The sequence below is a fragment of the Hoplias malabaricus genome, chromosome 7 (genome assembly GCF_029633855.1).
Source record: "Hoplias malabaricus isolate fHopMal1 chromosome 7, fHopMal1.hap1, whole genome shotgun sequence".
In the NCBI taxonomy this organism is placed as follows: domain Eukaryota; kingdom Metazoa; phylum Chordata; class Actinopteri; order Characiformes; family Erythrinidae; genus Hoplias; species Hoplias malabaricus.
Genome location: NC_089806.1, coordinates 46,186,866 through 46,214,169, shown reverse-complemented (window position 1 = coordinate 46,214,169; position 27,304 = coordinate 46,186,866). Strand labels below are relative to the sequence as shown.

Genomic DNA, 27,304 nt, shown 5'->3' with positions numbered 1-27,304 from the left:
CACACGGAGCTGTAGGAGACGAAGAAAGAGATTTCACCCAAACAGCGCTGTTCCTCCACACAGTGATCTTTTCAGTGTAGAAGAATGGAGGGTTTATTAGAGAAACAAAGCGGTGCTGGGAGTTTTCAGGAGTTAAACTCAGCGCGGGAGAAAATGGGGTCGGTGTGAAGAGAAGAAACTGAAGCGGAAGGAGAGAAAGCCACTAAAACAGCGGTGTATTTTCACACGGTGAGTTTATACCTGAGTTTATTAGAGAAAGAACAGGACTCCTAAAAGAAAGAAAGAACCGCTAAAGGGTTAATACTGGATACATATTGTTTTTGGATCAAAGAAAAACAGCTACAACTCTTTTACCTCAGAAACCTTTGTCTTTTGAAAACCACGAAACATATTGATTACTCCGCGCTGTGGCCAGCTCCGGGAGAGATAAGGGACCGTCTACAAACTACACTCCACAGTAAAGACGGAGGTGACGGTGAAGAATTAATGTTCTTTTTGGACCGTTCCCAAAGTAATTAAAATTTAGAAGATCTCCAAAAGATCCAAAATACAACCTTCCTCCTCAAGGAGGCGTGCTCGTTCCGGAAGTTTTACAAAGACCAGTCGAGTGAAGTTCAAAGCAAATCAAAGTATTTAATACAATGCTGGATCCAGGAGAACTAATACATAAGAAACGCAACCTAGTGCCCTTCCACGCAGAGTTCTGACCTCTCCCCCCACCTGACTCCAGTTTTATACCCCAAATGACGTATACCCTGCTGGCAAGGCGTTTCTGGCTGATTAACATATATTAATATGCATAATAAGACATGTTAGTACTCAGGTTTCTCGCGTGCAGGTTTCCCATGCACCTATGACCCCAAAACACTCATCATGCCCTTCTGACTCTGTAGGTTTTATTACCCACATTCCTTTTCTGTCACCAAGATTCAGAGGGGTCACTAATGGACTTAAGGTCACTGATGGACTTAAGGTCACTGAGATGCCCTAAAGTTCAACTCCCCCTTTTGGCTAACAGTTGTAATTTATGTGTTTCCTAAGTACAGAGAGATCTAAGAATTTAGAAAGGTGTAAACACTGAGTCAGCATGCCAGTTAGTGTGCAGATTCTAAACTGTTTAAATGCATGGTTAAAATACTGGTTAATCATTCATATGAATACAAGGTTTCATACAATGAATATGTAATTATACTTTCTAATTTTAACTAATCATCATTTAAGGATATTTGTCCACTAATACAAAGTAATAAAATTATTTTTCACAACAATTCCCCCTTTTGACCTGTCCAACTGACAGGTCAATACATTTAGATAAATGGTAAGCAATTAATGTTAGATTGGTCTGCCTAGGTCACCCCCGGGTTGGCGAGTGACTTAGGTAGAGCGTGATGGCAGATTGTGGTGGTAGCGGGCAATTACACCGCTCCTGTTAGGAGTGGACACCTCTGTCCTACCACTCACCCTCTGGACTAAGAGATTACAATGAGCCCTATATGTGTATGTGTTAAAGTGTATTCTTCATCCGTTGGTAGGGATCTGCGCTGGGGGCAAGGATAGACTTTCCTTGTCGTGCCCCTGCCTCAGGGGATTATTCTGCCCCTATGGTGGTTGAGGCTGCTTGATCAGCCTCTTCTGAGGTGTTGTTTTCCTTCAGTTAATGTTTGATGTTAGGTGTCGGTGCGGCTCTGCACTGTGTGAGGTGGTACCACTATAAGCCTTTACCCTTCAACCGGACTGCACAACTGGTTCTCTCTGTCACTTGGTAGGGTCCTGTCCAGCGAGGTTCGTACCACTTCCGCTTGATGACCTTCAGGATGACCCAGGGTGAGACTGTCACTTCTGGATCCTTCTCCTCCGTTTCTTCTCTTTCTCTCCTTTCCTGCACCTGTATAGAGAAATCTTTACAAACAGCTTTTAGTTCTTCATATAGCTGTCGGTACTCTGCTTGAGGTAGTTTCTGGGGGGACGCAAGCGCGCTGGAGGGGCCTTGAAAAGGGATACCCCTCCCTAATTCAAAAGTAGTAAATCCTATAGTTCTATTTACTGAACTACAGACACTAATTAAAGCAATTGGAAGGGCCTCAAGCCAATTCATGCCCGTGGCCAGTTTGATTTTTGCTAATTTAGATTTCAAATTTTGATTCATCCTCTCCACCTGACCTTGTGAGGCAGGATGATACACACAACCATAGCTATGGCGCAGCCCCAACGACTGCTCCACCCACTGCAGTGTTTTACTCGTGAAATGACTCCCGCTATCTGAAAAAATATAAAAAATACAAAATTTTCCTAGGAAACCCATGGTTCGTAATCCAACAATTAATCAGAAACTTACAGACTGATTTTACATCTTCCCTCAGAGTGGGGAGTGCCTCTACCCACCCCGAGAATCTATCTACTACGACCAGGAGATATCTATATCTCCTAATGGAGTCAATCATATCTGTGTAATCCATTTGAATCTCATGTCCATGAGAATCTGGCAATGGAAACCTTCCTGGAGCTAGTTTAAATGCTTTTGTTACGTTCTGAATGTTACAAATCTGACATTTAGTGATGTAATCAACCACTAATGCTGACATGTATGGGTGCCACCATTGTTTTTTAATTGTCCAGTGTTTTGTTGTTTTCCTATATGTGCCACTTCTAATGCTGAAATTACTGCTAGCAGTTCTGCCTTCTGCGCCGATGGGTTTTGTTTCACTTCGTCTGCAATAACTGTCTGAAACTCATGTGTTTCCCCCTTCGCTTCCTGAACTACTGCGTATCCTGCTCTGACTTCACCTGTATCTGCCCTGTACCCACACCCATCCGTCCATAAATTCCATGACCCTAGAATGGGTGTGGCTTGTAAGTCTGATCTTACTTTTCCTTGCCTTTCCACCTGTTCCTCGCACTCATGTGGTGGACCTTCCAACATCCCATCTGCCATATTAACTCCTTCGTGTGTGTAGGTGATGTTGGGTGCAGTCAATGCTTTGTGAATGCGTCTCTGTCTCAATGGAGTGAGTGTGAACATCTGTGAGTTTATGTACGCTACTACTCCATGTGTGGTTAGAATGCGCAATGGATATCCTGCTACCAGATGTGCTGTTTTCTGTACTAATTTGGTCAGTCCTGCTACATGTCTTGTGCACTGTGATTGTCTCCTCTCTATAAGGTCCAATGGGACACTTAAATACATTAGTACTGCTCTACCTTCCCCCTTTTTCTGAAACAGTACACCATTAATCACAGTGTCTGTTTCAGAAACATCCATGTAAAAAGGTAATGAATAGTCAGGTCTGGCTAAGTCAACTGCAACGGATAAGGCTTGTTTAACATCTATAAACGCCTGTACCGACTCCACCGTCCAATTCAGCTTACCAGACAAATTTCTCATCCCTAGCAATTTCACCATGTCCCTAAAAGGTTATGTTCGTCCGACAAAGTCAGTAATGTATTGTCTGCTGTAACCAGTCAGTTCTAAAAATGCTAACATGTCTTACACAGTCTCTGGTTTTTTGTTTATATTGGGCAATCCAAATTGGTTGTGTAATATTCATACAAAAATAGACAAGTGTCTGATTAGTCTATCATACATCATCTGGTCCTGTGGACCACAATGTGTCAGGTAGTGATGCTAATAATACCTCCATCTGTAGATAATCACAGTCCTCACAACCATGGTGTCTAGGCAGCAATTGATGGTGCAATGTGACTAAGATGGGTGAGTTATCAGTGATGTGATATGTCTGTGTGGACTGCGAAAACATGACACCAAGCAGCTGTGTCCTGACCCAATCCGTGGCCTCATTTGCTCTTTTTACCATAGGGCCCAACTGCTTGGCCTTGTGTCTCTGATCGAGAGCTAGTGAAATGTGTGGTGCCGCCGTGTCAGACAGTTTGTACCAACAATGTTGTTGTGGTGTTAGTGAAACAGGAGATGCCACCCCTTCAGGACCCACACAAATCCCTGTGGTGTCAACCGACCACTGTGTACCCTCTAATTCTGTTTGAAAATATTCATAATAAGTTAAATCTCCCCCTACATCATAAAACAGGGTGACATGGAATGGGTCGGGCGGAGGAACGTAGGGTGCCATGGCTGTAATCCAAGTCGACCAGTGGTGGAACAAGGCAATGAGTCGTGGTGACCGGTCCGTCTGTCCAGTCACTAAAGCCCAGGAAATGTCTATCGACTCATCCTGTTGAGGTCTCATCAGGTACATACCATCAGTGTACCCCACCACTGCCACAGTTTTGTGTCCGTCCAACCACATAAGTGTGATCCCATCTGGTTGGCATAAAATAGTCTCTACCACAAATGTTCAAGGGTGCTTGTGGTGCAATTATGTGACACAGTCTGTGTACCAGTACTGACTGGCAAATGTCTTGTTTTTGGCAGTGATGTAAATTTCCCCGAAAAGCCCCTTTCTTGCACAGTGTGTTCGCTCATCAGATGTGCAGGTAATACTTTATTGATGGCTGACCATGTGGCTCCCGTGTCTACCAGAAAAACAATTTCGGAGGCCCCCACAGTTAATGACAGCATGGGTTCTGCCCTGGCCCTGCTGTCCTGGTGCTTCTTATGGCCCCGTCAATGTCCACCCCACGGCTCCATGCTGTATTGGCCAGCAGGAAGATGTGATGGCTCCGGTTTTGGTGCCGCCTGTGGGTGTGGTGCCTCACATTGTGCTACCCAGTGGTCCAAAGCTCCACATCTTAGACACGCCCCTGTCCGACGGCGGACCCTGCCCCTCCTCCCACCATTACCACGCCCCCTGCCCCCTGAGTAGGGCTGATATGGGAAATATGGACTTAATCCATAATTATACGGTGGGTTTTGTGGTGGCCCAGATTGAGTAGGCATGTATGTATTTTTGTTCATAAATATTTGTGTTGATTGCATATGTGGCAGTGCAGTCATAGGCATCATGGTGTCAGACTTTGTTTGCTTTTTATTATCATTTACAGATTTCCTGGCTTCTGCTAGTTGAACAGTTAGTAGGTCTCTTTGTAACTTAAGTATCTCCTTGTCTTTATTATCTAATTTTTCCTTATGAGTGTTCATATAGAAAAGATCATAGTTAGGTTGAGTAAATATCTGAGCCTGTTTCTCTATTTCAGCTGCTTCCATGGAAGTAGTTGATCTTTTAATAATATTTCTAAAATCCCCAAGTGCTAGAGTCATGCCACCAGTCAGACTGTCCAGCTTTCTAATCCAAGCAGCCGCTCCACTACATAAAGGCAGAAGCTGATCGACCAAAGTCTGTGCATCAGTTAATGATAATGGTACATATTTATATGTTCCTGTGCTAGTGGCCACTAATGGAAACATAGTGTCAATGTTAGTGTCAGTCGTATATCTGTCAGGCGGGTGTCGAGGTCCGGTGCTACGTCTCAAAATGTCCGTTTTGTCTGAGGTGTGCATGTCGCATTCTAAAGTCTGTTGTTTTAAGTCCAATTGTCTCTGTTCTTCTAGTATAAGTTTTTCCATGGCACGCAATGTTTTGTTCAAATCAGTCATCCGTCTATCACCATGTCGTCCATTCGCACTGTCCTCATCATCTGCTATATGTCCATCATCCTGATCCGAGTCATCCGTTGTGACATGGCCCTCTAAATCAGCTTTAATCCTGATTTTTTGTTTATTTTTACGTGGCATCAAGTTCTTAAATGGAGTTGTCATTGTTTGTTCATCGACAAGGCGCGGTTTATCCTGTTCTATATAATTTCCTGTGGTATCTATAATGTCATAACAGTCAGTGTTAATATCTTTGTGTTGATTTAAAATTGACTCGTGTTGCTTTCGCAATTGGAATGGGTCGTCTGTGTGTGCGTTTGTGTGTGTGTCACTTTGAGCTGGCTGCTCACAAGCAAAATCCCGGCCTCTTGTGTCTGTCTGAACGCTCACTTTGCCGGAATCAACACTGAAAACAGGGAGGATATTATCAACTGGTGGGACATTATCAACTGGTTTGACGTGACCTATATTATATGGGGGAGGCTGAGCTGTAGGAGCTGTAGGCTCCTCCCCCTTGTGGTTCATATACTCAATTTCCACTTCCGGCTTCTCGGCAGTGAGTGATAGAGCGCTCGAAGGTGACGGACCTGGTGTTTTCAATACCACTAGCTGTGGTGTCAAGCTGAGGAACGCCATTTTAAAATTTTGAAGCTCCGCAATGTCCGTTTTAGCTATATTTAAACTTTTGTTTGCCTTAGGTCTTTGGAAAAGGCTAGCCTTACTAACCTCTGCTTCAGCCTGACATAATCTTTCCTCCAGCTCTCTTTTCAACTGATTAATACCGGTATTTAAAAAAGTTTTCTCCCCTGTATGTAATTTAGCCCATGTTTCAAATCTCTGTAGCACACTTTTGTGCACAATATCCCGCTTTTCCAAATATATTTCTCCCTGTTTTAATCCCTCAGTTATTATTTCAATTTGTTGTACAAACGGTTTCCATTCCCAATTCCCCACGCCGTAAATGGCGTTTAATTCATTATGTAAGTCTCTAGGAGTAGCCATAATGTCTGTAAGAAGCTGATTAAAAAATTGGACCTTACCTGAATCGGTCTTCGTTCTAGTTCACCCTTTAATTGCAAATCAATTATCACCGCTAGGTTTCATCGCAATTCAGAGTGAATTAAAACAGTTTCCCACGGTCTCCCCCGCAGAGCGCCCACGCAGCCGCCGCTGCTCTCAGCACAGTCCGCCTTAGTTTATATAAAATAAAAAGTCCAAAGTTTTAGAGTCAAGTTTACAAACTCAGCCAATAAAAGCAGAACCTCCTCAACCCTGTGAATAATTTCACAGGTAGATATAAAACATAAGTTTGTCTTCAAACACAGTATTGAATATAAAAGCAAGTCAAGCCTAATTTACATTAATTATGAAACCGACCCACGGACCGAAAAAGCTTGTTAGGCAGAAGCAAATACCACGCCAATATACGAAATACAATTTATAGTAAATAGAAAAAGCAAGAAAAGCAGGACTAGTATCTCACAACACAGAATTAAACCAACGACTATATTTTAAAAACGAAAACAAGGTTCCAGCCACACTCAACAGTCCACAGGCCACAGTGAAATCACAAGATATATTATAGCAAGTGAAAGCAAAATTTTATGAACTAGAGAAATAGCAAGCAGGTTACAAAATATGTTATGATGAACGAAAAATTCAAACCATGGCAGAAAATACATTTTTAGACAAACTACCATAGTTAAAAAATACTAACTAAACGGGAAAAATAAGATTCTTAGGACAATAAGCAGTAAACAAAATACCAAATATATTTTATCTACCACAAATCTAAATTAACAATATCAAAGAAACCAGATTCAAAATTAGAGCAAGTGTTCAATTAACAATTTCCCTTTAATTCCCATATTTAAACCTTACAGTTTCCCCAATTTATCATATTAATTACTCAGCTTTACACCTTGCTCTCCTTTCTCCTATTCTCAACCTCTAAAAACGTCTTTCTGGAGCTCATTGTCTATATTTTCTTAATGTATAGTCTCCAAGAAAGCTCATTTAATTTACTTTATATATTTTACTTTAAAAACGTCTTCCGTTCAGACTCATTGTCATAGATAAACAAACCCCTCATTTTATTGAGGTTCATATTCTTTAAATAACTGTCCTTGAACGAAGCTCATAATTTATACCATTACAAATTTCTTTCCCTATTAATTTATAAATTTCTCATTCTTTATCAAATTACCCCTTTTTTCTAAACACACCCACAAAAAATGTATGGCTCTTTACAGCACATCAAAAGAGTAGTTCTCCCCAGACACACTCTCAAGGGCAACCACAGAAGAAAATGGGGTTGATCAGTCCCCCACTTTCTCCTTTTTCTCCCAAAAAAAAATTCTTTCAGCTGACACACACACATACACATACACAGCCAGACACTCCTCTATCGCCCTCTAGCGAGCAGAGACGTACACAACAGTCATGCAAACAGCCCCAAAAAACAACACAGCCTCTTAGAACATAGAACACACTAATACACAATCAGGTTGCATTAAAATACACTACAAACTCTGGCGGGAACAACTTCCGCCTGCGGGTACATCGTCCGCCAATATTAATATACTTAACCTGCGGGAACAACTTCCGCTTATAATATACTTCAGAGGGAACCACCCCTCTCGGACGGCCTTTCCGACCGGGCAATTAACTGGATACCTCGTCAGGTTCCAGTGGAGGACGCCACTACTCAGTTTCAAGATGGGAACCAATCATCCATCTATACCATTTTTAAATTCCATTTTAAATTCCATGATGGGTACAACATCCATCTATACCATTTTTAAATTCCATAACCAAGCAACCCCAAATGTATAAACCAATGAAAAATTATAAAAACATATTTAAAATAAATTGATTTGCTCATTACCTCACTCCAGACCGCCTTTAGACCTCCGCACCACTCTGATTTAGAAATTCCAATATGCAGAATTTGAATAAAACAGGGTCTGCTCACCCACCTCAATGAATTGCGGCCGCTAGTGGAAAGGAGTCCGAAGTCGGTCTTGTTCTCACACTTCCGCACGTCTGGGGTCACCAATTGAAGAATTAATGTTCTTTTTGGACCGTTCCCAAAGTAATTAAAATTTAGAAGATCTCCAAAAGATCCAAAATACAACCTTCCTCCTCAAGGTGGCGTGCTCGTTCCGGAAGTTTTACAAAGACCAGTCGAGTGAAGTTCAAAGCAAATCAAAGTATTTAATACAATGCTGGATCCAGGAGAACTAATACATAAGAAACGCAACCTAGTGCCCTTCCACGCAGAGTTCTGACCTCTCCCCCCACCTGACTCCAGTTTTATACCCCAAATGACGTATACCCTGCTGGCAAGGCGTTTCTGGCTGATTAACATATATTAATATGCATAATTAGACATGTTAGTACTCAGGTTCCTCGCGTGCAGGTTTCCCATGCACCTATGACCCCAAAACACTCATCATGCCCTTCTGACTCTGTAGGTTTTATTACCCACATTCCTTTTCTGTCACCAAGATTCAGAGGGGTCACTAATGGACTTAAGGTCACTGATGGACTTAAGGTCACTGAGATGCCCTAAAGTTCAACTCCCCCTTTTGGCTAACAGTTGTAATTTATGTGTTTCCTAAGTACAGAGAGATCTAAGAATTTAGAAAGGTGTAAACACTGAGTCATCATGCCAGTTAGTGTGCAGATTCTAAACTGTTTAAATGCATGGTTAAAATACTGGTTAATCATTCATATGAATACAAGGTTTCATACAATGAATATGTAATTATACTTTCTAATTTTAACTAATCATCATTTAAGGATATTTGTCCACTAATACAAAGTAATAAAATTATTTTTCACAACAACGGTCAGCGGGGAACAGCACCTCACGGTTTATTATGAAAATAGAGACCGATGAGCCACAGATGATCAGTGAGATGTTTGAGAAAAGAGCGGGTTTATAATTACCGCTCTGTTGAGGGAAACACTGCAATATGACGTCACTGTTACTTCATCCATCCATCCATCCATCCATTATCTGTAACCGCTTATCCAATTTAGGGTCGGGGGGGTCCAGAGCCTACCTGGAATAATTGGACGCAAGGCAGGAATACACCCTGGAGGGGGCGCCAGTCCTTCACAGGGCAACACAGACACACACACACACCTATGGACAATTTTGAGTCGCCAATCCACCTACCAACGTTTGTTTAGCTGACTAGTGACTAGTTCGGTTACAAGTAATCAATCCTGCTAGAAATAAAAGCATGGATAATTTTCTCCAGCTCTGGTCAGAAAATCTTTTTCTTTAGTCAGAAAATCTCTAATCTACTGATGTTCTTAAAATGGAAAATGCTGATTTAGTAACTGCTTTAACATGAGATTAAAACTGAGATCTGAGTCCATTAATACTCCAAGGTTATGAGCCAGTTCTTTAGATCTGAGGGCTCTCGAGTCCAGATATGCAGCCAATCTGTGTCTCACTGCTGTTCCCAAAGAGAATAATCTGTTTTATATTTATTCAGCTGCAGAAAGCTGTGTCCATCCAGTTAATAATAATAATAATAATACATTTTTATTTGAAAGCAACTTTCAAGAGACCCAAGGACACTGTACAATAGATAATAAAAAGAAAAAATAAAAATAAAAAATTAAAAAAGTAAATAACAGGTAAAAGCACATACAAACATAAAATAACCATAGAGACATATACATAGTATCATCCATATGCTAGTTTAAAAAGATGAGTTTTGAGTCTGGTTTTAAAAACATCTACAGATGAACAAGCTCGCAGTTCGTCAGGAAGACTATTCCACAGCTTTGGACCCGCAACACAAAATGCTCTATTTCCAATGGTGCTCAGCTTAAAATGTGGGACCTCAAGCAAATGGAGGCTTGAGGACCGAAGAGTACGCACTGGAGAGTATGACTGAAGTAAACTACTTAGGTAAGAAGGGGCAAGGTCATGCAAGGATTTAAACACCAACACAAGCAATTTATACTGTATATGAAACTTCACTGGAAGCCAATGAAGACGACTTAGGACTGGAGTAAAATGCTCCCATGATCTTGTATGGGTCAGAACCCTAGCAGCAGAGTTCTGCACATACTGCAGCCCGCTCAAAGCCCGAGCAGGGAGGCCACACAACAGAGCATTGCAGTAGTCAAGTCTGAAAGTTACAAATGCATGGACTATGGTCTCGGCAGCAGTGAAAGAGAGAAAAGGGCGAATCCTAGAGATGGTAAGAAGATGGTAGAAGGCTGTCCTACATGTTGTTAATATGTGATTCAAATGAAAATGTAGAATCAAAAATTACTCAGAGATTTCTCACTAGTGTTGAGGTAGAGACAACAAAACCAGGGACACAAACAGGAGCCTCCTGACTGTTGCAAGAGAAGCAATTATGATGGCTTCAGATTTTTTATTATTTAAGCTCAGGAAGTTCTTGATCATCCAAGCCCTCACATTAGTTAAGCAATTCATCAAGGCACTAGGTGGCAAGCTGTGAGAAGGTTTTGTACAAATATATATCTGGACATCATCAGCAAAACAGTGAAACTGCAGCCCATGATGTCTAATGATGTCACCAAGAGGAAGGATGTACAAAATAAAAAGCAGGGGCCCAAGAACAGAGCCCTGGGGCACACCATGTGACAAGGAGTATGTGTCAGATTGAAAACTTCCCATTGAAACAAACTGCTGCCTATCAGAAAGATACGATTGAAACCAAGCTAGTGCAGTACCAGTTACACCAACCGTGTTTTTGAGCTGAGTTAGTAAAAGGCTATGACACACTGTATCAAATACTGCAGTAAGGTCCAATAGGACAAGAAGACTCAGCAGTCCTTGGTCATCAGCAAATCATTGACAACCCTAACAAGAGCAGTTTCAGTGCTGTGATTGCTCCTAAATCCTGATTGGAAGACCTCAAACAGATCACATGATTGAATATGTTCTGTTAACTGAGCAGCTACTGTTCGCTCCAACAGTTTAACAAGGAAAGGGAGATTAGAGATGGGCCTGTAATTTGCGAGGTTCTCAGGATCTAAGCCAGGCTTCTTGAGAACTGGAGTAATAGCTGCCAGTTTCAAAGAAGCTGGGACCATTCCTGAACTAAGTGAAGCATTGATAACCTTGGTGATAAGAGGACAGATAAATGGAGAACTAAGAGTAAATTGTAAGTATTTTATGATTGAAAAAGTCCATGAACCGAGAGCAGAGTTCAGCTGAAGGAACCATAGGGAAACTTTTCACAGGGCTCAATAGCTTATTAACAGTAGAAAAGAGAGCTCTAGGGTTACTGTGGGCACCATGAATAACATCAGAATAATAGAGTGTTTTAGCTTCCTGTAGTTTTTTCTTATAAAACAGGACCTGATCACTGTAAGCAAGGGCATGCAGTCAGGCCAGTTCTGTTTGAGAGCCGTTCAAGCTGACGACCAGCAGCTTTCAGCTTGCGCAGCTCAGCAGTGAACCAGGGAGCAGGCTGAAAAAATGTAACCAAGCGTGTTCTTAGAGGTGCCAGGTGGTTTAAAATATGTGACAATGTTTCGTCATAGTGGGTCACTAGCAAATCAGGATCTAAGCAATCAGGTACCGGGCTCTGACTGAGCATCTCCATAACAGCAGGAGGACTGATATTTTTAACGCTGTAAACTGTAATGTAATGTAAACTGGCGTGATTGACGCTGCCCTTGCTGTTGACATGATAGTGGAAAGTCAAAGAACACAGCTTTATGGTCAGATACACACAGATCAGTGCCTCTCACATTAAAAGGGGTTTTACCCAGAGAGCAAACAATGTCCAAGGTGTGGCCCTTGTTATGTGTAGGAAAAGCAACGTGCTGAGAAATATCAAAGCTCTGTAAAACATTAAGAAATTCTTTAGCAAACAAACAGTTACCAGAATTGATGTGAATATTAAAGTCACCAAGCAGCAACAGATCAGAATAAACAGGAATGAGTGTGGAGATGAGCTCAGAAAACTCTGCCATAAAAACAGATGAGGTTTTTGGGGGGCGATAGATGAGCAGAACCAATACAGGTTTAACAGCAGAGACCAACAGCGCCAAACACTCAGACGATGTCATATTTGGGATTAAAACTGTTTTAACTTTGAGACCAGGGCTGTACACCACTGCAAGTCCTCCTCCTCGTCCAGTTAAACGAGGTTTATCCACGTATTGATAATGTGGAGGCAGAGTCTGATTGAGCGTGAAATACTCATTGGGCCACTGCCAGGTTTCCGTGAGACAGAGCAGGTCAATGTCATGTTCCTGGATAATATCAGTGACAAACGTTGCCTTATGATTCAAGGAACGAACATTGAACAGAGCACATTTAAGATTATGATCAGTGCTCGGAGCGTGTAGAGATGTAGAGAGACACAAGGAGCAGGAGTTTTACACTGTGCATTTCAGAGCGTAAAAAGTTCACCAAAAGAGTAACTTATCCTCCTTGTCGTCATGATAAGGCCACAATGGAAGTTGCAGCCGTAACAGCCCAGTAGAAGCCAGAGAAATAAACCCGAAATAATCCACATAGCACGGGCAACACAGGTGCTCTCGCGGCAGATGTTAAGCACAGTCACGGACGCTAAACTCTAAGAGAGCTCAGAGCCACAAGGAGAAATCCAAGGCTCATATTACAGTAAATCCAGTACAAAGTTCGATAGTGTGTTGGGTTCCACAGCACTTTTGCACACAGCGGGCAGAAAAACCGAATACAAACTTTAAAACTATTAAAAACTTTATCACCGGGGGAGAAGCGGCAGCCAAACGCGCCAGCGTATCTCTCACAACCCGGAAGTCAGGGGGACAGGGGGAGTTAGTGACGTGCTGAAGAATTAGGAATTGGTCTGTGGTTAATTATCAGAACTGTACAGTTTTTAATGAACTAGGAATAGCCCTTGACATGAGTGAGGTGTTTATGATCTGGAGTACGATACCAGCTTCTCCGTGGCTGCTGGGAGGTTCAGGTGGTGTGATGGAGGGAGGATTCCTCTTGGGGTTTTGGTGTCTCCAGCAGCTGATAGTATTGATATTTCCAGCTGACTCACACGGGGAGCAGTGAGGGTCTCCTTCACAAACAGACCCCTGTGGCTCGCACACACACTGAACCGCACAGAATACACACATGTAAACAGATTGAGACACACACTTCAGAGATGTAAGAGTTGCAGTGAGGTAAATCAGTGAGGGACTGTGGTCAGTGCAGTGTTACAGAGTGTGTTTGTGTTTAAAGGAGTAACTCCAGCAGCTCCAGAGTCAGAATTAGTTTAATAAATTAATATTTGTTTACTGTATTATATTTATAATATAATATATTTGGTTTAGAGAGAGAGAGAGAGAGAGAGAGAGAGAGAGAGAGAGCAGTGCACAGTGTTACATCAGTAAAAGAACAGTGAAAAGACATAGATTAAGAGTTGTAATAACTGAGAAGGCTCTTGCGGTACCAGTTACTAAACACTGTACAGTTCAGTCTCTTGGCCTCCAGTGTCTCTCCTTTATCAGCAGAGATAAACAGGATTGTCTTCATGGAGAACAGGATGAGGAAAACAGTCTGAATGACCTGCCGTTCCAGTAGAACGTACGACTCACACTGGGGTCACACTACACCACTTTTAGCTCCATTTTAACCCTGATCTCCAGTCAGTCCGAGTCTGTGCTGCTCGGCTGTAGTCTGCAGAGCCCGGTGCAGTAGCAGTGTCAATCGGGGGAAAGTCTAAACATTAAACGTTTGATTTTTCCAACCCTATTTACAGTCTGCTGTCATTCTTCCAACCGGACTTTGCCCGTAATAGCGTAATATAAACTCTTCAGCAACTCAAGTCAGAATGAGACCCTTCAACAGCCAATCAGAACAGAGCACAGAAAGGTAACACAGGCAGTAGATACAGAAAACTACAAGTCTTTACATAGTTCTAGATGCAGATGTCCCCAGATAACCAGTATTACCTGTAACAGAAACAACACGTTGGGCCACATACGTCGTTACAGCCTTTATTCCAACTTTATTCAAATGTTCTGTTCCACCTTCAATAACACAGCACTGTGGAGAGAACTACTGCTGCAGGTCTGATACTTCTGAGACATTGAAGGTGGAGCGTAGTCTCAGGTGTGTGCTGTTCTACTGATCTCCAGCTCCCTCTGCAGTGTGTAGAGACCGTGCTGACCACGTCTTCACATCCACCACCAAAGACAGTTCTACATTATTTTTCTCTGTGGATCGACACAAACAGCAGTGCAGACAATAACCACAGAGAGTTGTTGTAGGTGTGTGTTTATCCGTGTCTCCTGGGGAAGGCGAGTGTGTGTGTGGTTCAGGAGGTTGGGGTCGTGTAGTGTGTGTCTCACGTTGTTCCAGTCTCCATAAAAATCATCAGAAACGGGTGTAGTGTGAGACCCCAGTCTGTTTCTAATCTGCTCCCACTGTAAAGGGGACATTTTATTTTAAAGTCTCTTTTTGTGTGCTTTTGTATTTCCACTTTGGTCTCTATTTCTCCTATAAACATTCCAAGTGCAAAAATAAAACCCTCTGTTTTCTGAGTCAGTTGAAAGAGTTCAGTGTCAGGAATCAAATGCTTCAACGAGCCGTATGTGTGTCTCTCTTATTGTGATGTCACAATGAAGAAATTTGCATAGATCCACCCTGGCATCGCCCCTCACCTGCGTCAACACGAGATGAAATAATGAAAGAATAGAGCCGGAGATATCTCTTTATGTGAGTGATTTTGTGTGAAGAACTTCATGAACATGTTTTGTATCACCCCATAGACCTATTCTAACCTGTTTAAAAAGAGGTACAATATGTCCCTTTAAAAAGTTCTGTAGTGTGTCACGAGGAGATCTGAAGATGTTCTGGAAGATCATGGTGGACACACACCTCTCTCTGGGTTCATGTTTCCTTTGATTTGTCCCACTGTGTGTGTGTGTGTGTGTGTGTGAGTGTGTATAAACCAGTCAGGTATTAACTCCAGAGATGGTGGTCTTATCTGCTTTGAGTGCTCCCTGATAACACGTCGTATCCATGGGATTCCTACAGTTCTCTCACACCTACAGCTCTCAGTAACGGTCAGTCTATTTTACACAGGTGTAACACAGTAAAGAGAATTAGGAGAATCTGACCACTCCCCCCTCTCTCCCTGAACTCCTACCAGAGTCTGTACACACCACTGGGTCTGAATACGTACAGTATCCCTTCCTGTGTTCTCTTACTCAGTCTACTGTCCTGTTCACTCTGTTTAATATCCACAGGACTGAAACCCAGAGAGCAGATTCTCCAGTGTCCAGCTGTGTGTCTGTAAAGAGTGACCAGATCATGGAGGACCCTCCTAAAGTCAACACTGGGGGAGGAGAACCCAGCTGTGTGTCTATGAAGAGTAACTGGTCCATGAAGGAACGTCTTAATTTCAGTAAAAAAGGAGGAGAACCCAGCTGTGTGTCTATGAAGAGTGACCGGTCCATGAAGGAACGTCTTAATTTCAGTAAAAAAGGAGGAGAACCCAGCTGTGTGTCTATGAAGAGTGACCGGTCCATGAAGGAACCTCTCAAATTCAGTAAAGGAGGAGGAGAACCCAGCTGTGTGTCTATGAAGAGTGACCGGTCCATGAAGGAACCTCTCAAATTCAGTAGAGAAGGAGGAGAACCCAGCTGTGTGTCTATGAAGAGTGACGGGTCCATGGGGGAACCTCCTCCTGATTTCAGCAGTGGAGCTGTCCCCTCTGATCCAGAGTGAGTTACTGTCCTTCAGTGAAACACTGATGAGTGATAAATGAACAGATAAAGAAGGTTAGAACTCCTCTTGCTCTAAGAGCGTGAGAGGACACAGTGGAGAAAGACAGTCCAGAGCTTTGTAGATGTTCAGTCTGTGTTTAACTAAGAATCAGTTAAAGATCTATTAAATGAAACTGAAGTGGACGTGTCGGACAGAGCTGAGGACATTTTGTCCAGTTCTGATTCTTCTGGAACACTAGGATAAGATCATAAACACAGGGACTCTTATTCTGTAATAGCTACTGTCCTCAGTTCAGTCCTAACTGAAGATCTGATGAGAACTAAACAGATGAGATTAAGATGAGATTTTCAGAAACAGGAGCGCACATGATCCACTGTTTGAAGATGAACTGATGAAGGAGTGGAATCAGGTGTGTTTCTGCTTTATTGGAATGAAAAGCTGCAGTAACAGCGCCTCTTTGTGGAGAAGATTAGACCCTGCTGATCTGTGCAGCTGAACTCTGTGTGTTATAACGACAGTGGAACCTTCATTATATATCTAGGATTTCCTACTGAATATGGATCCAGAACAGTCTGAATAATTAGTAATATCTGATGATGTAATGTATTGATCAGGTTCTCCACATTATTCAGTCTGTGTTCTGATTCTCCACAGAGTCCAGAAGAAGACTCCTGACAGGACCAGGAAGAATATGGAGTCAATATTCAAGGTGTGTGTGTAAAACACTGGAGGTGTGTGTGTGTGTGTTCCAGTGTTGTTATTATAGGACAGTAATAAAGGCTACTGTTTATTCACTGTAGCAGTGTTATGATGGAGAGTGATGTAGAGTTTGGTGATGGACAGTGATTCTGGATTTTCTTAGAATAATAAAATATAAATCATTATCACTTCCACCCCTCAGCTCACACTGCACTGTCTGACAGACTCTGTCTTAATATTTCTATTTTAATCAGGAGCTGGAGCAGAGAGTGATCTCTGTGGTGAAGAATCATCTGAAGAGGTTTATGAAGCTGCTGAGTGAGGATTACCCAGCATGCTCTGAGAGAGAGGAGGAGGAGGAGGAGGATGGTGTTAGAAACGGAGTGATGAAGATCACACTGAACGTCCTGAGGAACATGAACCACACACACCTCGCTCACACACTGCAGAGCAGTAAGACTTCAGGGTCCTGTCTTTACTCTTTAGACACTTTAATAGAAACAGATCTAAGGATCATCACGATGGAATATTAATAAAATTAATCACAAATATATTTTCATTGTGGGCGGCACGGTGGCGCAGCAGGTAGTGTCGCAGTCACACAGCTCCAGGGGCCTGGAGGTTGTGGGTTCGATTCCCGCTCCGGGTGACTGTCTGTGAGGAGTTGGTGTGTTCTCCCCGTGTCCGCGTGGGTTTCCTCCGGGTGCTCCGGTTTCCTCCCACAGTCCAAAAACACACGTTGCAGGTGGATTGGTGACTTGAAAGTGTCCGTAGGTGTGAGTGTGTGTGTGTCTGTGTTGCCCTGTGAAGGACTGGCGTCCCCTCCAGGGTGTATTCCCGCCTTGCGCCCGATGATTCCAGGTAGGCTCTGGACCCCCCGCGACCCTAAATTGGATAAGCGGTTACAGATAATGGATGGATGGATGGATATTTTCATTGTGTGAATATTTGTTCTGTGAAAATATATTCTCAAATATAAATAAACTACAGCTGAAGAACTTTTAGGTTTAATTTAATCAAAAAAATGTTTTGTTATTGTGATTGTTCTCCCTTTTTTTAATTAGAACTGGCTCCTTCTTCTCATCGAAAGCTGAAATCAACTCTGAAGGAGAAGTTCCAGAAAATTAATGAAGGAGTCTCTAATTCTGGAAGCTCAGCTCTTCTGAATGAGATCTACACAGATCTGTACATCACAGAGGGAGGGAGTGGAGAGGTCAACACTGAACATGAGGTCAGACAGATTGAGACAGTGTCCAGGAGACCAGCAGCACAGGAGAAACCCATCAAATGCAGCCAGCTCTTTAAAGATAAAGCCATCAGAACTGTGCTGACTAAAGGAGTGGCTGGAATTGGAAAAACAGTCTCTGTGCAGAAATTCATTCTGGACTGGGCCGAAGGAAAAGAAAACCAGGACGTCCTCTTCATATTTCCACTTCCTTTCAGAGAGCTGAACCTGATGAAGAAGAAAAGGCTCAGTCTGATGGAGCTTCTTCATCAGTTTTTCAGAGACACAAAAGAATTAAAACCAAGAGACTATGATCTCTACAGAGTCCTGTTCATCTTTGACGGTCTGGACGAGTGTCGACTTCCTCTAGATTTCCAGAACAATAAGGGATTGTGGGATGTAACACAGTCAGCCTCAGTGGATGTGCTGCTGACAAACCTCATCAAGGGGAATCTGCTTCCCTCTGCTCTCCTCTGGATCACCTCTCGACCAGCGGCGGCCAATCAGATCCCTCCTGGGTGTGTCTCCCAGGTAACAGAGGTACGAGGGTTCAGTGACCCTCAGAAAGAGGAGTACTTCAGGAAGAGGATCAGTGACCAGAGCCTGGCCAATCAAATCATCTCCCACATCAAGTCCTCCAGAAGCCTCTACATCATGTGCCACATCCCAGTCTTCTGCTGGATCTCAGCCACGGTTCTAGAGGGAGTTTTGGGTGGAGCAGAGGGTGGAGAGACCCCCAAGACTCTGACTCAAATGTTCACACACTTCCTGATCTTTCAGATCAAACACAAGGAACAAAAGTACCAGGGAAAACAGGAGGTTGATCCTCAGAAAACTAGAGAGAGTGTCCTGGCTCTGGGAAAACTGGCGTTCCAACAGCTGGAGAAAGGCAATCTGATCTTCTACGAGGACGACCTGAGAGAGTGTGGCATTGATGTCAGAGAAGTGTCAGTGTACTCAGGAGTCTGTACCCAGATCTTCAGAGAGGAGTTTGGGCTGCACCTGGGGAAGGTGTTCAGCTTTGTCCACCTGAGTGTCCAGGAGTTTCTGGCTGCTTTATATGCACTACTCTACTTCACCTTCAACAACAGAAATCAGCTGAAGCCTGGGCTCTTTACTATCTTCAGAAAGTCCCCCAGAACAGTTAGTTCTAGTTCCACTGATCTCTCTGGGATCTTCAGAACATCCACCATGTCAGAGTTCCTGAATTCTGCAGTGGACAAGGCCTTACAGAGTGAGAATGGACACCTGGACCTTTACCTCCGGTTCCTTCTGGGTCTCTCACTGGAGACCAATCAGACTCTCTTACGAGGAATACTGACTCAGACAGGAATCAGATCTCACAGCAGAGAGGAGACAGTCCAGTACATCAAGAAGAAGATCAGGGAGAATCCCTCTCCAGAGAAAACCATCAATCTGTTCCATTGTCTGAATGAACTGAATGATCACTCTCTAGTTCAGGAAGTCCAGGAATACCTGAACAGAGGAGGTTCTCTCAGTGGAGTCAGGTTCTCTCCTGATCAGTGGTCAGCTGTGGCGTTTGTGTTGCTGAATTCAGAAGAAGAACTAGATGAGTTTGACCTGAGGAAATATAATCCATCAGAGGAAGGTGTTCTGAGACTGCTGCCAGTGATCAAAGCGTCCAGAAAAGCTGTGTGAGTTCATCATTAATAAATGTTTATTATACTTTTAGATTTACTGCGGAATTTTTTCTAAATTTCTGAAATCCTTTCACTGTTTGATTTGTCTTTCTCAACGTCCTCTCTCTCATCTGTCCCTCACTACAACTCCCATGTCTCCACGGGTGATCACATGAATGTGGACATCTGTCCTCCACCCGATATGGGAGGGAAACCCTGACAAAATTAAAACTGAAGTGAAGACAACAAAATGAAAATACAAATACGTTTTACAAATATGTTTATTTTTTTACTTTGAAATCACAACATCATTTTTCTATCCTTTCCTTGAGAGACTACTCTCTAATGGTCCTCTCTCATAGCTCTGCCGCTCACTTCCTGTGACACGCTTTGGAGGAAAATCCTGGGGTCTGAGCTGAAAAAGGAATCTCACTTCATTTTTCTAATACATTTTTGCTGAAGCATAGTCTGAGATGAGAAAACATTTAAAACACACAACAGATGAACTCTAGACTCTAAAGACGTAAACCATGAACACTAAGACTAACAATGACAATGAACTGCAGAACACACACACCAAGACACACTTTAAATAGTGAATATAACTGGGATAATGTGACCCCACTCACAGGTGTGGGGCGAGACTAAAGGTAACACAAGTGAAAATAGACACAAGACCAAAGCACAGAACGAATAGATCCTGACACCATGTAGTCAGCCTGGTGTTCTGTTCACTGACATTTTGACCTGTTTGTTTCCAACTGTAACTTTGTTTTTCACCTGCTATTTTGATTATTAAACATTCACATCTCAAACATTAACAGTTAACAGTAACATGAAATCACCTGCTTCTTCCTCCTCCATGTTACAGTGGCTTTATAAAAAACAACATCAAAACAGTTAGTAATTCAAATGAAATTGTAGTCAATGTCCATGTTGTTGAATAGAGTTAAAGAGTAAACAGGCTCTACTTAAAACACCACAAGTGCACACACTCACACTCAGGGCTGTGACTAGAATTAAAGTTTTAGTGAGGTCCACACTGCGGGAATGAAAACTCACTTCACTTCACAATGCCAAAGGTTTACAACTTCTAATGCTGACTTCTAAATTGTTACCCGTCAATACTCCCATAAACTGCTTTGACCCCACTTAGACTATGTATTTTGTTTAACGTTTCCCTCTCTGTCTGTCTCTCACTGTGTGTGTTCATCCTCCTCTCACTTCTCCTCACTGATTACTAAAAAAAAACATAAAATAATATTATAATCACAAACACCATGCATTATATTAGTAATAATATTAGTAATATACTGAATGACCAATCAAAATGACTGTATTAATGCAGTAATTAAAACAGTTCATGTTCTTATAATGTACTAATATACTGCATAGATTACATCATATCACGTTACTTTTAATAATAACTGTTTAAAGCTGGAAGCAAGTGATTACGATACAGAAATGTGCAACTTATATAAATAACTGATGCTGGAATCATGTTTAGATAAATTACAAGATATGATACTCACAGATTTAATTGTGTTGGATTATTTTATAAAGTGATTTAAGATAAATATAACGTTACTATAAAACATTTAACTGCTGAAAGCATTTTGTATTATTCAGTTTTTATCCTGTGTTAAGATGTCGTCCATTTGTATTTTCTGAGTTAAACCTGTAAATACACACTGGGTAGCACGATCTGACAAAGTAGCATAACCTGACAGGTATTAGTCTGCTCAGCTAATGGTGCTGCAGTTGGAGAACAGGTTTAGAATAGCGGTGCTACACACACATTTCTGACTAAACCTTCGATTTACCCTCACAAAGTCCTCACGTTCATGTCATAGCAGCAGTGTCGTATGTTTGTCTGTAATATGTGCTCAACATACCTCTCAACAAGCACTTAAAGATGGTTACTAATTGAAAGGTCTTGTGAGAGCAAGTTGGCAATTCTACCAACAAACTGAGGGCAGGGTTGTCTGATCCAGCAAAAATATCCAGACCAAAGTCTGTTGAAAACCCAAGTCCTAGAAATATGGGAGATGGGGAAAACTTAAAAACACAACCGAAGTCCGGACCTCTGTGTCCTCGTAGCTAGTTACAGCCATGCTCACACTGTGCACTACACACACATCAGCAAATACCAATTTATTAATTACCAACACTAGCTTTGTTAGTTTAAGTTAATTTTAATGATAAAACATATTCCAGTAGGGCTGTGTGAGAATGTGGTGATACGATACATATCACGATACAGGGGTTACGATTCAATATATTTAAAATAATCAGAAATTTTTATCTTATAAATGAAAGCGATTGCAAGATTCCTAAAAATAAACAAAACAAAAAATACATATGCAGGTGAGCATGTATTTAGTATGTATTGCCTTTGTTGTGGAATCCAAAAATAAACAATAAGCCCACACTTCAGCTCTGTACACTACGGGAGCCACTCTAGCTTTCACACAGAAACAAACACAACATTCATCATGGACATTACCCAGACTGGTAAAATCAACGCTTCATCTCCCATTGTGAGAACGTGCCTGATGCAGAAAATCTCTACTACTAAAGTAGATGCAAAAAATCTATACCACCAAAGTACGACTCCGTGACATCTCCAGACTTGATACTTAGGAGTTTCTCTAGAAATTTGCTGGAGCTCATGCCATATTTGGCCAATGCCATCAGATAGGTTCACTAATGCTAATGTTAGCAGTGCATTCTGAAGTTACTTGTTTACAATAAGGTGGGAGAGTCTAATGACAGAAGAAAGTACAACAGTGCACTCTAGCAGTCAGGTGTTTAAACACTGAAGAGGAAATATCAGGCTACAACAATTCAGTGAACATTTTCTAGTTTCAAAAGGAAGGGATCTATTCATCACACCGTATCATCACACCACATGCTGTATTTACTCTGTTTTTACAGACTTGCTGGGTGTAATCTCACCAAGGACTCCTGTGAAACTCTGGGATCAGCTCTACAGTCAGTAAACACCTCCCTGAAAGAGCTGGACCTCAGTAACAATGACCTACAGGATTCAGGATTGGAGTTGCTCTCTGCTGGACTGAAGAGTTCACTCTGTAAACTGGAAACTCTCAGGTAAAATTTGTCAAAGCCAAATTACTTTTCTTTGAAATCTTATCTTTTCTTCCATTTTCTTATTATTATTCTATTCGCAAAATGTAAAATTCTCCTCCTCCTAGGGTTCTCATGCTACAGCTACGAAACTTCACATAGTCATAGAACCGGTGCCAACTCGGGCTTTTGCTTTTTAGAGAGATCCGACCTACAGATTTCAAAATACAAGCTTCTAAAGTGGGAATGTTTCCCATAGGAATGCATTGGCCAAAATTTCAACCTGCTCTAAGTTGGTCAATTTTGAAGATATGGCCACAAGGTTTCAAATGTTCGGACCCGGGCACACCAAGCAACAATTGTTTTTACCCTGCAACAATTCTAGCAATACCTAGCAAGCCAAATTCACGAAAATTATTATTAGAATTAACTTTCACTCTCTATTTTAATATTTTATGTGTGTTTGGTGTAACAGTGCAATGTAATATCATGTACGTCTTATTTAACAATATCTTCACTCAGACTCACTGTCCAGATGAGAATGAATTCTACTTTCTCTTGGACCCATTCTGAATCTTTTATAACTATCTCTTGCTTCCCAGAATAAAATATTTTCACATGTACTAATTCAAAGTAAAAAAAAAAAAGTACTATGTTATTTTAGCTGTGGTGTGTAACAGCATTGACTCATTTTAAACAGAGTTTAGTGATGTGTGTGTTTGTGGGTACTGTACTACAGCTGTTGTTACTCTGTGTAATCTCCATCTGTTCCTTTCTGCAGATTGTCTGGGTGTATGATTACAGATGAAGGCTGTTGTTCTCTGGCTACAGCTCTGAAATCTAACCCCTCCCACCTGAGAGAAATGGATCTGAGTTACAATCACCCAGGAGAGTCTGGAGGGAAAGTGCTCTCTGATCTACTGCAGGATCCACACTTTGCACTGGAGAAACTACAGTGAGTTTTACACACACACACTGCTCTCTACACAGTGACCGGTATTTGGACAGTGGAGCTGAAAGAGAGGACAGTGAGTGGACACAGTGTGTAACTGTAGAACTACAGAGTGACTGGCGTGTGGACGGTGGAGCTGAGAGAGTGGACAGTGAGAGGACACGGTGTGTAACTGTAGAACTACAGCGTGACCGGCATGTGGACGGTGGAGCTCAGAGAGTGAACAGTGAGTGGAAACAGTGTGAAACTGTAGAACTACAGAGTGACCGACGTGTGGACCCTGAAGCTGAGAGAGAGGACAGTGACTGGACACGGTGTGTAGCTGTAGAACTACAGAGTGACCGGTGTGTGGACGGTGGAGCTGAGAGAGTGGACAGTGAGTGGACACGGTGTGTAACTGTAGAACTACAGAGTGACCGGCGTGTGGACGGTGGAGCTGAGAGAGTGGTCCATGAGTGGATACGGTGTGTAACTGTAGAATTACAGAGTGAACGGCATGTGGACGGTGGAGCTGAGAAAGTGGACAGTGAGTGGACACGGTGTGTAACTGTAGAAATACAGAGTGACCGGCGTGTGGACGGTGGAGCTGAGAGAGTGGACAGTGAGTGGACACGGTGTATAACTGTAGAACTACAGAGTGACCGGCGTGTGGACGGTGGAGATGAGAGAGCGGACAGTGAGTGGACACGGTGTGTAACTGTAGAACTACAGAGTGACCGGCGTGTGGACGGTGGAGCTGAGAGAGTGGACAGTGAGTGGACACGGTGTATAACTGTAGAACTACAGAGTGACCGGCGTGTGGACAGTGGAGCTGAGAGAGTGGACAGTGAGTGGACACGGTGTATAACTGTAGAACTACAGAGTGACCGGTGTGTGGACGGTGGAGCTGAGAGAGTAGACAGTGAGTGGACATGGTGTGTAACTGTAAAACTACAGTGACCGGCGTGTGGACGGTGGAGCTGAGAGAGAGGACAGTGAGTGGACACGGTGTGTAACTGTAGAACTACAGAGTGAACTGCGTGTGGACGGTGGAGCTGAGAGAGAGGACAGTGAGTGGATACGGTGTGTAACTGTAGAACTACAGAGTGACCGGCGTGTGGACGGTGGAGCTGAGAGAGTGGTCCGTGAGTGGACACGGTGTGTAACTGTAGAACTACAGAGTGAACGGCGTGTGGACGGTGGAGCTGAGAGAGTGGACAGTGAGTGGACACGGTGTGTAACTGTAGAAATACAGAGTGACCGGCATGTGGACGGTGGAGCTGAGAGAGTGGACAGTGAGTGGACACGGTGTATAACTGTAGAACTACAGAGTGACCGGTGTGTGGACGGTGGAGCTGAGAGAGTGGACAGTGAGTGGACATGGTGTGTAACTGTAAAACTACAGTGACCGGCGTGTGGACGGTGGAGCTGAGAGAGAGGACAGTGAGTGGACACGGTGTGTAACGGTAGAACTACAGAGTGACCGGCGTGTGGACGGTGGAGCTGAGAGAAAGGACAGTGAGTGGACACGGTGTGTAACTGTAGAACTACAGAGTGACCGGCGTGTGGACGGTGGAGCTGAGAGAGTGGACAGTGAGTGGACACGATGTATAACTGTAGACCTACAGAGTGACCGGCGTGTGGACGGTGGAGCTGAGAGTGTGGACAGTGACTGTAGAAACAAGGAGGTGTTCATAATGTTGTGGCTGATGGGTGAACACACTCCTGTAAGTTTGAGCTGTAAAACCATAGAAGTGCAGCCCCCCACTGCGGTGATGAGGGGGAGGAGCTGAACCCCGCGGGGGGCATCACATGACCCCGGTGTTGGGGGAATGCGCTTATGGTCACAGCCCTAGTTTCAGGTTGATGTGGAGTTTAATGAGTTTATAAATGTGTGTGTTTGATCTTTAGAGTCCAACACGGAGGAATCAGCAGAATGAGACCAGGACCGAAGAAATGTAAGATACACACACACACACACACACACTACACACACACACACTACACACACACACACTACACACACACACTACACACACACACAAACTATACACACACACACACACACACACACACACAAACTATACACACACACAAACTATACACACACACACACACACACACTTACACTAACATAAATATATAGTAAAAACACATGTATAGTATTGTTTGTAAATGTGTGTGTGTGTGTGTTTGGTCTGTGTGTGTGTGTGTGTGTGTGTGTACAGATTACTGTGATCTGACTCTGGATCCAAACACAGCACACACTGGTCTCTCTCTGTCTGAGGGAAACAGGAAGGTGGAGCGTGTGAAGGAGACTCAGTCGTATCCAGATCATCCGGAGAGATTTGATGGTATTTATCCTCAGGTTCTGAGTGTGGAGAGTTTAACTGGACGCTGTTACTGGGAGGTAGAGTGGAGGGGGGGGGTTTATATCTCAGTGTCGTACAGAGGAATCAGGAGGAAAGGAGGAGGAGCTGAGAGTGAGTTTGGATCCAATAAATTCTCCTGGAGTCTGATCTGCTCTGAGAACAGTTACTGGGTCAGTCACAATAATCAGAGCACTGTGATACACCCCCCCTCTCACTCTAACAGAGTCGGAGTGTATCTGGACTGGGGGTCCGGCACTCTGTCCTTCTACACCATCTCACCTCACACACACACACTCACACACTTACACACACTCACCTCCACATTCACTGAGCCCCTCTACGCTGGGTTTGGGTTCTGGGATTATGACTCCTCAGTGCGTCTGTGTGAGACAGAATAGACACACTCTCTCTCTCCTACACACACACACACACACACACACACACAATATCACATTTTCAGACACACACTAACACTAATATTTTTTATTAAAAGGTTTAAAATGTAAAAAAACTGAAATGTCTTTGTGACTCTGTGTTGTGTCTGTTTTCTCTCAGTTTTTAATTGATTTTAAATTAAATGTAGGGTTTAAATGATTTGCACATCATTGTGAGTTGTTTTTATTTACATGTTGCACACTGATTTAGAGCAGTGGGGAAATACACTACGTTATAAAACAAGGACCTAAGTAAGGGTTTTGTGTGTGTGTGTGTACACTGCACTGCACTCTATAATGATAATAATAATACACAGTGTCTCCTCTTCCTCCTTCTCCTCCTCCTCATACAGCCCCTGAGTCCCCTCCTCCTCCTCCTACTCATACAGCCCCTGTGTCCCCTCCTCCTCCTCATACAGCCCCTGTGTCCCCTCCTCCTCCTTCTCCTCATACAGCCCCTGTGTCCCCTCCTCCTCCTCCCCCTCCTCCTCATACAGCCGCTAGCGTTAGCATATTCAGACTGGCAAACGTGCCTTGTCTCCGCTAGCTCAAGCTACTATTTTTCCACTAGGATTAGCACATTCTGTCTGGCAAACATGCCTTGTCTTTGCTAGCTTATGCTACTATTTCTCTGCTAGCATTAGCATATTCGGCCTGTTAGATGTGCCTTGCCTCCGCTAGCTCAAA

The 27,304-nt window shown here is 42.9% G+C and overlaps 1 pseudogene; it reads left to right on the top strand.

Annotated features, from left to right (window-relative positions):
• LOC136701753 (NLR family CARD domain-containing protein 3-like) lies at window positions 1–26,761 on the top strand (annotated as a pseudogene).
• The last annotated feature ends 543 nt before the right edge of the window (window positions 26,762–27,304 follow it).